Raw genomic sequence first — 13,879 nt, 5'->3', positions numbered from 1 at the left:
ACATAGAGTTTTGTAGTCCAAAGCACGGATTTCATGTTTCATGCCATGAAGAGTTGAGAAACTAGACAAGAGTGTGTGTGTGTGTGTGTGTGTGTGTGTGTGTGTATATATGTACACATGCGCACTAGTATGAGAAGTAATGACTCTCAGTGACTCCCTAATATTTTTCTGAGTTTGGACAGGGCTGCATCAGGCGGAAGTTGCTGATGTTCTCTGTAAAAGAGAATTCAGAAAACTAGAGGAGTTCCTTGGGAAGACAGCAGGAGATTTCTCTTTGAAATGAAGCATCTGACCCAACATTTCTGAATATTTACTCCTAAAAACATGTGCATTTTAATTATTCCTAGGAATCTTAAATGCAGCTCTTGCTCTTGCTATGTACCTATTGCTGCCCTCAAGAGAGTGATGTTTTTACCCCTTCACTTTTAACACAGCCACTGGAATAATGCACTGGTCCAGTCTTTATTTCTCAGAGTTCCCATAAGATACAGAAAAGAATAGGATAGTTTTGAAAGTTAATTTAATGGATCAGCTTGACTAGGCCACTGGATGCCTGTGTCACTGGTCAAACATTATTTCTGGGTGTGTCTTTGAGGATGCTTTTGGAAGAGCTTTAGCATTTGACTCAGTAGACTGAGCAAGAGATCTTCCTCACCAATGTGGGTGGGCATGATCTAGTCTGTTGGGGGTCTGAAGAGAACAGAAAGGGCTCATTCCCTCTCTCTCTTATCTTGAACTGAGCCATTTCTCTTTGAACTAAGCCATTAGAGAGCTCTTGGTTTTCAGGCCTTTGGCCTCACATGGGGAGTTTCACCATTGTCTCCCCTGGTTCTCAGGCTTTCCAAAGCAAAGTGAATTACACTATCGACTTACCTGGTTCTCAGTCTTGCAGAGGGCAGATTGTTGGACTTATTCTCTGTTACTGAGTGAGCCAATCCCTAAAATAAATTCCACATGTATTTCCTATTGATTCTGTTTCTCCAGAGAACGCTGACTAATGGAATAGAAGAGATAATAGGACATCATCAGAAGCACAGTGGAGAACTTCTCCATTCAAAAATTAAGTAGATGTAAAAGTAACATACTTAGGAGTTTCCATCGTGGCCTCAGTGGTTAACAAATCTGACTAGGAACCATGATGTTGCAGGTTTGATCTCTGGCCTTGCTCAGTGGGTTAAAGTTCTGGCGTTGCCATGAGCTGTGGTGTAGGTTGCAGATGCAGCTTGGATCCCACGTTGCTGTGGCTCTGGTGTAGGTCGGCAGCCACAGCTCCACTTGGACCCCTAGCCTGGGAACCTCCATGTGCCGCAGAAGTGGCCCTAGAAATGGCAAAAAGGCAAAATAAATAAATAAATGTAACATACATATATAAAAAAGTCTCAATTAAAGATTAAAGACCATAAAAACATTAGTCTTAGTTAATGTGGGCAAACCCACACTTTGAATATTGTATAAACATATAAATTTATTGGCAATTGACATATATGCATATAACTACTCCGTGACCTTGAAAGTTTATTCATTCCCTTGAGCTTCAGGTTACTCAAGTGAAAATGAGTGTAAAAACATCTTCCTGGACACTTTTGCTTTAGTAAACTTATCACTGAGCTCAGCAAGCCTTCCTTGGCAGCCCCTGATCTGCCTGCACCTGGCTTAAGTGCTATCTTATTTGCCTTTGTTGAATTCTGGGCTTTCTTCTTGAGAGCCTTATTTTGGCTGTTTTGAAATGTCCTGTTTTATTTGTCTGCCTGTTCCTCAAGAGTAGATAGGCTGAGGTCTGAGAGACCTTAATCTCTCTATAACTTAACCTCTCTATCCAGTACTTGGGACTGTGCCCATGGTAGTGCTTAATCAACTCTTGCTGAATAAATGATGAATGAATTAGTTCCACACAGACATATTAAGAGGACTTTTTTTTAATCCACTAATACCTATAAAACACCCAGAATACTGGCTGGGTGACTGTGATCAATAAATGGTAGTTCATTTGGAATGTAAACTTCTTAAGCTCTTTATGGCTTTGATTTTGTGGGACGAGACTGATTGTAAATCCAGAGAAGTAAGGCGTGCACCAATCCACAACACCAAAGTCTGCCAGGAAAGCTGCTCTAAAGAGGGCACATGATTTGCAGAACTTAATCTTTTGTAAATATTTGTTTCATTGATTTCACCTCCTGTCTGAGATTCTTAAAAACATGTCCCTGAGAAGCCTTGCCTAGGAGAACCTTCTTCTAAGGAGTTTTCAGGATCTCTGAAAATGGGTAAGATTCTTTGCTGTTGTACTGATTTTTGTTCGTTTGTTTGAGGAAATTACTGAGTGACAAAGACGGCTTCTAATTGGATTCAAAGCTATTATTTTTAGTAACATTTTATTACTTGCTTTATGAATAGAAGGTAACATAGTGTTAGTTTTTGATTATTCAAATCAGGGCCAGGAGAGCCTACTTTCTTTCTAGTGATAGTGCTTATTTGTTCTGGGATCATAAGCAAGGTGTAAGCTGCTTCATCTCTCCGGTTCTGTAAGATTTGTTATGCGCAGCAAGTAAATTTTATTCTCTTTCTTTTTGCTTCTCTCTCCCCTCTTTGTATTCATTAAGGAAGCTGAGAATTGGACAAAGTATCTTACATATTTACTTCAGTGCACTAGACTTTTATTTCAGCAATGACAACATATTTCAGAGGAAAGTAATTTATATCGCTTTCAAGAAATTTTTAAGAATTTATATTTTCAAAAAATTTCTATCCTCTAGTTAAAAATTTTTCACAACAGATTTTCATGGCCATTCATGGCCTAAAATAACATTTATTAACTATTTTGATGACACAGAGAATCAGTGAATAAGCATCGCATTAGAACTGCTAAATTTCAGAACATTGTACTAGTCTGCAATCTTCTCATTGGCAAGGTGGCTGACTCTTTATTTGGTCCCATTTAATATAAAGGTAGAATGGTCTGGAGTTCCTGCTGTTGCTCAGCGGTATTGGCCGTGTCTTGAGAGTGCTGGGACACAGGTTCGATCCCTGGCCTGGCACTGTGGGTTAAGGATCCGGCTTGCACGGCTGTGGTTTTGGCTGCAGCTGTGGCTCAGATTTGACCCCTGGCCTGGGAACTCTATGTGCTGCAGGAAGGCCAAAAACAAAAAAAAAAGAAAGGGGAGTTCCAGTTGTGGCTCAGCAGGTTATGAACGTATCATCCATGAAGGCGTGGGTTCAATCCTGGGCCTTGCTTAGTGGGTTAATGATCCAGCATTGCCCTTAGCTATGGTATAGGTCACAGATGTGGCTCCGTGGCTCAGATCCCAGATTGCTGTGGCTGTGGCATAGATTGGCAGCTGCAGTTAGGGTTAGCTTGGGAATTTCCACATGCTGCAGGTGTGCCCCCGCCCCCCCCAAAAAAAGAGAGAGAGAGAGATAGAATGGACTATCTTTATATTAAAAAAGGTTTAAGTTTCATTTTAATTGATTTTAATAGAGATTTTAGGTTAGATATTTTGAACCTGATGATCTCATTGTTCTTCTAGTATCACTGCCCCCAGTTTCTCTCAATAAACAGAGACAGGCATATAAGTACACACAGAGTTCTATGCATCTATCTATATACCCATTTACCTCTCTATCTATATTTCAAAAAAATGCCTCTGCTGTTACCTCTAGTTCCAATCCATCATCGCAAAATTCTTTCTGCTCTCCCCCATTTCCTCAGCAGTGAGAAACCTACAGATCTACTTACTACAAATAATTACTTATTTCATGAGTCCTGAATACACAGAAAATAGTTTCAGAATTGCATACACACACCACTGAGAAAGGCAACTCCACTAATAAGAGTTCAAAATGTATTTACTGTTTTTTTGCCTTCAGACTGAGGATATAATATCATAATACTGGGTACAAAAATTATTACTTTTTTCTTTTTTCTTTACTTTTTTACCTTTTAAAATGTGTTTATTGATTTAAAATATATAAGGTTTATATTTGTAAGCTATTTTAAGATTTCCCTCATCTTTGATTGATTGATTGGGCTGTGGAAAATTTTAGCATAATTACAAAAGTCAGAAATATACAATGAGGTATACTCAGAGCCATGTCACTGTTCTGCTTTATATCCCTTATCTTTTCATCCTTTTTCTTTTTTTAAATTAAAAAAATTTTTTTTGTCTTGTTAGGGCTGCCCCTGCGGCTCATGGAAGTTCCCAGGCTAGGGATCAAATCGGAGCTGTAGCTGTCAGCCTATGCCACAGCCACAGCAATGCAAGATCTAAGCCACGTCTGTACCCTACACAACAGCTCAAGGCAAAGCTGGATCCTTAACCCACTGAACGAGGCCAGGGATTGAACCCGCATCCTCATGGATTCTAGTTGGGATCATTTCCGCTTAGCCACAGCAGGAACTCCCATTCATCCTTTTTCTAATGTACCTCCTGTAAATAACCAATTGCATTAGTTTCTGGTTTATCTTTTCTGTATTCATTTTACATAAATGAGTGGGTACATGAAGTCATTTTGACTGCACAGTGAACACTATTATTTCCATATCTTTCTTCTCCAAGGACATATGATTTTGTAGACTTAGAACTGAATTCAAGGTAATTTATATACTCGATTCTGGAGGTATTATAAGCTCTTATTTAATAGAGAATTAATGCATAAATCAGCACACTATATATAGTGTTTATTATATATATGAGATATAAATATATATGCATCTAATTGCTGGGGCCATGATAATTCTTGCTTACTTGTATGTTTGTCCCCTACTTACTGTATTATTACTGCCTCATTTTCTAAGCTTCTTTGTTTGCTTTTACTTCCCTTGTGACTGGCATTAGAGTTTGTACATATTAATTGCAGAGTGCTTTCAGACACACTAACTCACTTCAGTCTTTCAACATTATTTTTAAGTTTAGAAGATACCTACCTCAATCAAAGAGTTTGGTATTTCTACTGTACTTTTTCCCGTTCTTATTTGTAATTGTAATCTAGAAAATGGACAAAATTTAGGGTTACTCTTTGCAAATCTCCCTGCTCTCTGTGTTTGATTGGCTTCTGCAAAGTGCCTACTACTTTGAGTAAGACTAGATAGGAGATAGAATAAACTGACATCTGACAGAGCTTAGGCTTTTTGACCCCAGAGTTTGTATCTCAAAAACATTTTTAAGCTTATATGGACCTCTATAATGATTAAACTGAGGCTCAGAGGGGAGAGGAATTTCTTCTAGGATGTATGTCTTTGTCTGTGGCCCTTAACCTTGGATGGTATGAACAACAGGGTAAAAAATAAGAGTTAGGGAGAGGACAGACATTTCAGACTCCCTCCTACCTCATTGAGTACAGTTTCCTAGAGCAGAAAATAAGGAGCTAGGATGGCACTGAGGCTGAGTATTGACAGAGCATCTGCTGAATTACATGACTCTGTGTTTACACTGTCACTAATTTGTACATACTGCTCCCTTTATCCAGAATCCTTGCTTCCTGCAATTGCTTAAGAAATTGTGATGTACTTGCCCAAATTTGCCAAGACCTCATCTACAATCGCAAACTGTGGAAGATTCTTTCACATCAGTAAATAACTTCTTCTTTAATAATAACATGTCAAATAAAATCTATTACTATTTTCTTTTAGCAGATGTGGGCAGTATGACTCAAAAAGGTTTATGACTTCTGTAGGCTACAAAACTTGATAATGGCTTGGCCAGGATTCACCCTGTCACCTTTCTGACTTCTTTCTGACTCTGCATCAAACCAATCAGGACACCTTTACTACTGTGTGGATCATATTGCATCTTGATTTCCCTTGCATCTTCTGTATTATTTTCTGAGCCCCTAGATAGTAAACAAACAAACAAACGAACTTGTGTTTAATAATGTTTCAAACTGAGCAGTGTTTCTGAAGCTCCAGGAAAGCTAATGTGAGTGAAAGGATGAAACTATTAACAGCAGCTAGTTTTAGAAACTATTGCTTTGCCATTTATTATGTCAATTTTTAAAAAGTGGAATGCTTGTTTTCTTTATGTTAATTTCTCCAAGTGCCATGTGAAAACTATTTACGGAGAATTCAGGAACTCTATACAAAATTCCTCTGACTCTGAATTTGCTCCCTGGATTTGATTATGTGGAAGAATGCCTTTATTCTTTCTGCCAATAATATTCACCCAGAGGAACAATCATAAGTGATTTTTTTCTTTTTTTTTTTTCTTTTTTAGATTGAAAGAGATCATTTTTCCCCCTCTGCAATGTATGTGTGTGTGTGTGTGTGTGTGTGTGTGTGTGTGTACACGTGTGTTCTCTCACACTGACCTGGAATGTTGATAATTAGTCTTTGCATCTAATCTTTTACCTGCTGTGCAAAGCTTAAGAACAGCTTGATGGATCTACTCAGCAATTACATGCCCTCGTTAATTATGGCAATTTTGTAGATGATGAGATGCCCCATGATATCTAGTAATTTATTAAGGGGAAATTCTGTGCACATCTTTTTCGTTGACTTGGAAATGGAGACAACATAACTCATGAGGACTCCTTCGTTAGGCTTGAGATGTTGAAAAGACAGGTAATAAGTAGGCTGGTGCAGTGAAAAGAGCACTGGAATGTGAGTGAAAGGAACTGTATTTCAGCCTGTGTTTTTGTGTTCATCTGTTAAGTAACCTGGACCAACTGCTACAACCTATCCTATATCATATTTCTTATATGTAAAATAGATAAACATCTACTTTTTCTTCTCAGAGATGACATAAATGTCAAATGAAGTAATACCCAGCAATTTATCATTCATTCTATTGCTCATTAATTATTTTATCCTCTACATATTTATTGAACATTGGCTAAATTTCTAAAAAGCCCCTGATCTCCAAGCAAGGGAGGAAAAAAAAAAAAAAAGTACCAGTAACGTAGTAACTGTTTAGACAATTCTATGTGCAAAAGCATTTTTAAAATTTTACCAACAAAGCAATCTAAACAGCCTCTCTTTTCTAAGGGAATAACATCACCATTCATTCAGTCCTCCAAGCTGGAAACTTGCAGGTTATCTTACCCCTCTCTTTCTTATAACCTTTCACACTATCAAATCAGGAAATCCTACTGACTCCTCCTCTCCGATCATGTAAAAATGTATAGTTTATCTCTGGCTCATGTCTACACTGCTGGTACTACCTCTCACCTTGATTGCTATAGTAACATTCTCTTCACTGACCAGCTTTCTGTCTGTTCACAGTACTCCATTCTTCTTGTGGGGCCATGATGGCCTTTCTAGAAACGAGTAAGTTTTTGTCTCTTTGCTGCAAAAATCCTTCAAAGAACTTTTATTTTTGTCTTTAGAATCGAACCTCAGCTCTTTAACAGGAATTAAAATCCTGTTCATATCTTTTCTATCTACCGGCAGAGTACCCTGTATCTCCTCATCTGTTGTTATTGCTGCATCTCCCAAACTGTATGTAAACTCCCTGAGGGAACATGGTTGTATTGTCATTGTTATATTTCTGACAACTAGTCTGTTTTTGAAGTGTAGTAGGTACTTGATGAATCCTTGTTGAAAGAATGGGGTTGCCCCTCCCATTTTATTTTATTTTATTTTTTTAAGAATTGCTCCTATGTTGTATTGAATTAGAGTTATTTCCTGGGCTGCCACCACCCTACTATATCTCTCTTGGTAATTAGAATTTGACCCTTGGAAAGAATAACATGTTTCAATACTATGTTATTTTAAATCACCTAGTACTTTTCAGATGCATAATCCATATATTTCTATCATACTAATAGGAAATCAGGCATGTTTTATGTTTTTTATACCTCATCTGATAGTGGGCAACTTAAAGAAGGTTAGTTTGTCAAAATACATTAACATTCAAGGGCTCTAAAATGTTAAAGCATTGTTAAAATTATTATTATGAATAGATACTTTACTAATGTGATATACGTTAGAAACAGGACTATATACATTAGAAATATGATGTAGAATTTGTTCATCTAGTTATCACTGTTGATTTTATGCCACTATTTCTCTGCATCTATACTGTGTCTTTATTCAGATGGTTTTAAGTTCCCATATATTCCTTTAATATATGTAAAAATATGCATTGCTAATCTAAACAAGGACATGATGAGTCAGGACATACAATAACTTTATTGATTCTTTTAAGCTTGTTGCTGTGTAATGTATTTTACAGATTAATAACACTTACCGCCACATGCTAAACCAGCTGCCCTATACCAATAAAGATCAAGTTAAGAAAATTGAGCAAAATAATGAAGCTGCTGAAATATACCAGGACAATATTACTAAACTATTATTGTGCTGGAATTCAATGAGCTGCAGCTATTTTCAATGTCCAGAACTTTTTGGCATTTAGTAATCGTAAATCATTCCAAATGTTTAAGCATTTCTTTTGCTAACAGGTTAATACATGTGAGGGGAGCTCTAGTGTTTTCCTTCCCTTTTGTCTATTTTTTAAAGTCAGTACCTCTACTTAGGATTCTTTCTTGGTAACTCCTTTCTTCTCATAACCTTGCCACCTAAGACTGACTTTAACAATCTTTCTCTGTCCTTTAATTTACCTTGCATGTTTTGTTACCATAAAACTTGCTATGTTTATTGAATTAATTATTTAGCAGTCACTTTTTATCACTAGAATGTTAGTTCCTTGAGGGTAGACAGTGCATCTTTTTTTTTTTCAGTTTTATTTATTTATGTATAACAAATTTGATGCATGAAAGTCATTGGGAGATTTGGGGCATGGAAGTAATATTGAAGCAGATTATCATTCCAAGGACCCTACAAAATTGAAACAAAATACATCAAATTATCTCCTTCCTGGCAACATTATTCAATAGGTAAATAATGCATTGATTATTAAAATAGCCTTAATCCAGAGTTAATTATCTTTCCAAGTGATGCTTATATTTTGAAGATGGTTACATGTCATGTCATGTTGCTTTTGTGTCAATAAAATATCAACAGACAAAAACACAAAGTTTTTTTAATACGTAGTAAATTCCCATGATACTACTGGATTTGTCTGTAAACTGAACTAAACTGTAGAGATGAAATTAGAAAATATTTCAGAAATATAGAAAGTAGGGAACATACAATCATGTATTAGAAAGAGCACAGGCTGTTGTCTCACAGCTGTCTAAGCTGTAGCTTATAAAATGAGACTCCTAAAAGACAAAAAAAAAAAAAAAAAAAAAAAGGAGTTCCCGTCGTGGCGCAGTGGTTAACGAATCCGACTAGGAACCATGAGGTTGCAGGTTCGATCCCTGCCCTTGCTCAATGGGTTAACGATCCGGCTTGCCGTGAGCTGTGGTGTAGGTTGCAGACGAGGCTCAGATCCTGAGTTGCTGTGGCTCTGGCGTAGGCCGGTGGCTACAGCTCCGACTGGACCCCTAGCCTGGGAACCTCCATATGCCATGGGAGCGGCCCAAAGAAATAGCAAAAAGACAAAAAAAAAAAAAAAGAGACTCCTGGTTTCAAATTGTGATGCAGCTACTCACTAGCTGCGCGATCTGGAGGCAATAAGTTAGTCACTCTGAGGGGATGATAATAATATTTTTCAGGCCAATTTGCAAATAAAAATAAATAACAATAAAATAATACCTAGCATTTATTATGCTCTAATATTTGTCAGAGCCTGGGCAACGTTTCTAACATACATGATTTAGTTTAATCATTCCACAATCCCATGAATTTGATATTACTCATATTTTAAAGATAAATGGAGATTTATAATTGTTAAGTGACTTACCCATGTGAACAACAAGTAAGTGGCAGAATCAGTATGAGAGCTTAGGGCTGTGTGGCTTCATAATCCATAGCTCTGAACAACATGTCATGTGGGTAAACTACATTTTAGACTATCAATAAGTGATGACCAATGTTATTATTATACAGTTACAACTGCTGAGAAAGAAATAGGAGCTATCTGGCTTTCCTTTTATTTGCAAGCTACCACTTACAGCTTTTTAGTAAAATCCACTATCTCACATGAACTTCCTTTTTATCATTTGGTAGGATGCATAGATGAAGAATGAAACCATTATAAAGATATCAGAGGGAAATAAGAGGTTACAGGATTTTTGACTCTACCAAAAATATCTGAATTCTTAGCAAGTCCACTAACTCAAAGCCTAAAATGTTGAGGCAGAAAACAACTTGTATTGAAATACGTAGTCTATCGGTTTGGGACTATTCACTTTTGGATGTTTTGAGGCACAAAACAATTTGTCCTTCCTTGTAACCACATTTTACATACTGAAACATAAGCTGTTTTTGTTTATAGAATTCAGAGATCTGATGGCACCGGCCTGATTATTCAGTGTGGATGACCTTGAAACTGATCAATGTCCAATGAGTTATTAAAAATTGATTGTTAGCAGCCAAGGGCAAATATAATTTACACATAAGAGAGCTGAATTATAAATGCAACTGCATTGACTTGACATAATTCCTTAAGTTCTTGGGAAGTGTCGAAGGATGTGTTGAGGATAAGGTAAGCCTAGAAAGATTTGCCAGCATGTGAGTTTGAGTGATCTTAGAGATATTCTGGAGTTTATTCCCGAAGTTGGCATTTTCTGCAATTGACTATCTCAAACTCTCAGATCAAGTATGAAACCCAAGTAGAGCAGGACTTTCAAACAAGGGCTTGATGGTTGTCATTATTTTTTAGTGATTGAACTCAACTGTTGCAGCATGGATAAACACCTAAGCACTAGACTAAAAGAGAGGAGATAGTGATTTAATTTTGTGATCTACTCATAAGTACATGACTTTAAGCAAATTAATTCGCTTTTATAGATACTAGTCATTTCTGGAAAGTGAGGATATTGTCTGGATCTCCAAGATCCTTTTTCTACAGCAGAATCTGAAATTTTCTCATTTCCGGTAGGAACGCTTTAGAAGAACCTCCATCTCTTGTTTCTATAAAAATACATCTATGATGTCCAGAATAGAATTGGACTCAAGGTTCAGCAGACTTGGTTAGTGAGGAACACTTTTGAAAGCTTAGGGACAATGTGCAGATAAACTGTTTAGCCAAACATATTGCACATAATAGGGGGTCTCCTTTATGACAGGAGAGCCATAATGAATGCAAATGGAGCTGAATAAATGAATAGTGAATGAAGTCAGTTAATTACATATCACATTCTGGCTCAAACTGGATAGTCCCAAAACAATCCTTTAAAAAGGGAAAACAATTGTACATCCCTATATTACACTCAGTCATGTGAGGTTTGACTCCTTTTTATAAACAAAAAACTCAATAATCAGAGAGATTCAGCTCTCTTTTGGCAGCTTGTAACTCTTGAAACAAAGACTCAGTCTTCTGAAACCAATTCCAGAACATTTTCCCAGTATACTATACTTTATCCTTATCTACTATTTCTATTCTCTTTTAAATATTTAAAGAGCTTCCTGGCATATTCTAATCACTTCAGAATTAAAATAGTTATTAGTTCACTGAAGTACACTAATAAATAAAGTCCTATGGTACAGTTACTTTATAATCTAAAGAAAATCTTAAAAAATATTTCTGGAGTTCCCGTCGTGGCGCAGTGGTTTACGAATCCGATTAGGAATCATGAGGTTGCAGGTTCAGTCCCTGCCCTTGCTCAGTGGGTTAACGATCCGGCGTTACCGTGAGCTGTGGTGTAGGTTGCAGACGCGACTCGGATCCCGCGTTGCTGTGGCTCTGGCGTAGGCTGGCTCCGATTCGACCCCTAGCCTGGGAATCTCCATATGGCGCGGGAGCAGCCCAAAGAAATAGCAAAAAGACAAAAAAAAAAAAAAGAAAAAATATTTCCCACATCTATTTCCCTGCTATTGATTGACAAGATAATAAATAAATGACAGAAAACTATAGAAAGTGATTTAAACTTTGAGGATTAAGAGACAAAATACAGTTACTATATCTATAATGCAAAAAGAAATCTGAAACCCACAAAAAATCAGTTTGTAACCGCATTCTTTGGCATAGGGCAAGTTAAGCACAGTCTTTCAGATTATCTGTGCTTGGCCAAACTTGCCAAATGCCTTCTAATTTCTGAATAGTTTATTGAAAAGCATAAAGTTCTTTGAGTTAGATGAACTACAGTTTAAATCTTTGTCTTGACATTACAGATGTAATTAAATATCAAAAATCTCTGCATACTGGCTCCAACAGATACTTACTCAGTGATCTTGGATGTATTGCTTAATCTCTTATCTGTAAAGTGGCGGGGGTTGAGAATATCTGCATCAAAACAGCTATTGGTGCGTTGAATAAAGTCACGTCTTTGTAGGGACTATCTAAAATGTTTAGATGGGGGCTAAGCTCTTTTATTCATAAAACAAGAGTGATTATTATGTAATTTAGTTGTAAAGGTTTAAAATGATAATATATGACACCAAATGCATAAGGGGCCTCCAATTATATCATTGTCATATTCTCAACTGTCAGTTCCCAACCAGGAGTGTGAATGAAAAAGTCACCTGTAGTGCTAGAGCACTAACCCAGGTGATACCCTGATTAACAGAATCAGAATCTCTGTGAAGCCATGTTTAAGGTAGATAGGTAGTTTTTTTTTTTTTTTTTTTTTTTTTTAAAGATGAACAACTCATTATCATTAAAAATAAGCAATGGTCTAACTTTCTGGATCTTACTTTTTCTGTCTGTTTCCAGTGTTCAATCATTTTAGATTAGAGATGATTCCAATATAGTCCTGAGGTATTTGTCCTCATATTTGGACACTATAGCTGACACCCATGTCTATGTTTAATAAAAACAGAAATCAGATTTATCTGGATTTTAGGGAGTCCTTTCATTTTATTTTCACGGATCTTTGTTAAGAAATGTTTTATTTCATTATGTTTGTAACTTTTGTAACTCTTGTTTCTACTTGAGAAAAAATAATCTTACGTTGGATTTCTGTTTTCCATTCTTTCATTGTTTTTTATTCTCATACTCTTAATAATTTATAATAAACTCAGAAACTGTTTAAATTTGTTCTTCACATTCTTACTAAATTTCCAACCCAATTACCTTTTATATTTACTACCTTTCATGCAAATTTTCATTTTGATACTTGAGTTTGACTTTAAAAATTTCCTATTCATCCTTTTAATCTCCACATTTTCCCGTTTACATCAAGCTGCTGACTTTTTAAACTTAGCCTTTTATTTGCTTATGAATTTCCACATGTTCTAGTTTTTGTAATAAATAACTTTCAATGATTTTTTTTTCATCTGCACCTGTGGAGTATTTGCTTTCTCCCCATTGCTAAAATCCCTATATTTTTCCTTTAGTTACATATAACTCAAGATCAGGCAAAATATGTACAATCCCAAGTAGCTATCCCTATAGACCTAGGTTTGCAAAACACAAGTCTTGCAAGTTGCTCTTGCCGACATGTTTCTGTTGAACATATCCCATTCTCAAATATAAAGATGAATGGTAGATTAAAATATAGGACTTCTAGCACAAGTTTAAGGTCTTCTATATGGAAGAGCTTTAGTAGTTAAGTAGTATGAGTTGAAAGAAACAATATCAATAACTTCTAGTGCGATGCCTCTAGCATTAAACTGTAAATCTGAGATTTGTCTACTAAGCTGGGGCAGAGGTATGGAAAAGATTTAACAATCAAATATCTCTTGAAAGGTAGTTATGGAAAGCAACTCTTCCATGAATACAAAAAGAGCAAAAATTTAGACTTTCATTGCTACTTTTGTTCCTTTTTCAGTTAAAAATGCCTGCCTTTGTAATTATTATTAGGAAGTAGATTGCCCTTCAAAATCATTGTAAACAATGTTGATAAGACTTATCTAAAGTGATTTGTCCCTCAAGTAGAACACTGTACCATATGTTTCAGAGAAAATAGCAATTTAAATGTACACAAGTTAATTGACTATGGC

General features: G+C 36.3%; 1 protein-coding gene across 3 annotated transcripts in view; it reads left to right on the top strand.

Moving 5' to 3' along the window:
• The window catches only part of LOC110255407 (uncharacterized), a 689,852-nt gene that overhangs the window by 634,610 nt on the left and 41,363 nt on the right, over positions 1–13,879 (top strand). The window contains exon 1 of one of the 3 annotated variants that reach the window (XR_014814808.1): positions 2,062–2,261. The exons of the other annotated variants lie outside the window; for them this stretch is intronic. The gene's annotated coding sequence lies outside the window, so the exon portion shown is untranslated. Of the gene's footprint in view, positions 1–2,061; positions 2,262–13,879 lie in introns of those variants that run through there. 3 annotated transcript variants of the gene reach the window in all.

The sequence above is a fragment of the Sus scrofa genome, chromosome 9 (assembly GCF_054392235.1).
Source record: "Sus scrofa isolate SSC_HxYL_T2T_F1_AM1 chromosome 9, Sscrofa_HxYL_maternal_Yorkshire_Landrace_v2.0, whole genome shotgun sequence".
In the NCBI taxonomy this organism is placed as follows: Eukaryota; Metazoa; Chordata; class Mammalia; order Artiodactyla; family Suidae; genus Sus; species Sus scrofa.
Note: the sequence above shows the minus strand (reverse complement) of the source record. Positions and strands in the feature narration are given on the sequence as shown.